Source organism: Myotis brandtii, unplaced genomic scaffold (genome assembly GCF_000412655.1).
Source record: "Myotis brandtii unplaced genomic scaffold, ASM41265v1 scaffold520, whole genome shotgun sequence".
In the NCBI taxonomy this organism is placed as follows: domain Eukaryota; kingdom Metazoa; phylum Chordata; class Mammalia; order Chiroptera; family Vespertilionidae; genus Myotis; species Myotis brandtii.
The window spans coordinates 2,785,068-2,786,120 of NW_005369827.1; positions in this window are offsets into that span (position 1 = coordinate 2,785,068).

The window sequence follows — 1,053 nt, forward strand, 5'->3', positions numbered from 1 at the left end:
CCTCTGCAGTGGGGCCCGCCCGCCAGGGGGGCTCCTGACCGGCCTTGGTGACCCCGGTGTCGCCTCCGGTCCTAGCACTGGTCAGGGCTCGCAGAGCTTGCGGACAGGGTCGCCACCTTGAAGCCGCCCGCTTTGCAGCTAATCAAGCATTGAGTGCACATCGCGGTGCCGGCAGTGACCGCTCTCCTCGCTCCCCCAGGCCGCCTCGTGGGAAGTGACCGACTCAGACTTCCAGGGCTTTCGAGCTCCCCGACTCACCTGCGTTGTAGCGGAATAGGTTTTCCTGCGCGGCTCCTGTCTCGTATCCCCAGCTTGTTTTCTTACATTTCCTACAAGGATGAAGGCGCGCGGGGTTGCAATTTGACATTTGCGAGTCATTCAGAAGTATGGGGCTATGGCCATCTCACCGTCACTGAATTGAGCCCAATTTTTGGCGGAAAAACAAAAGAACGCTTCAGTTCCGTTCAACAATCCTTTTGGTGAAAAAGTATCTACCGGGGCTGTAATTTTTTATCCCTCTACTTCAACATTCGTTTCTAATTCAGATTGTCCGATCGTTTCCAAAATAGCTTTGAGCTTGTAAGTTTTAATCAGGTTTACCTCGCTTTTGGCCATAGATTGGCCAGCCATAGCGTGACACTTGAAAACTGGGATAGAAACAATGAGGGCGGAGACTGAACCAAACCCACCCTTAATCTAATCCTCCAGATTCCCGAGGATGCAAACAGTATTTGCAGAAACATTTTTCAAAAATTCATGTTTGAAACACTTGTAGGATGTTTGTGACCTGGCAATAGAATTTGTAGTCTAGTTATTCAAATCTATACTGATAAAAGGATAATATGCTAATTAGACTGGGAGACCTTCTGGATGTCCTTTTGGACAAAACCATGGTGGCCGGGCAGAGGCAGAGGCGGTTAGGGGCAATCAAGCCAGGAGGGGAGGGCAGTTGGGGGGCGATCAGGCCCGTGGGGGGGATGGAAGTTGAGGGCAATAAGGCCAGAGGGGGGGCAGTTGGGGGGCGAGCAGGCTGGCAGGCAGAGTGGTTAGGGG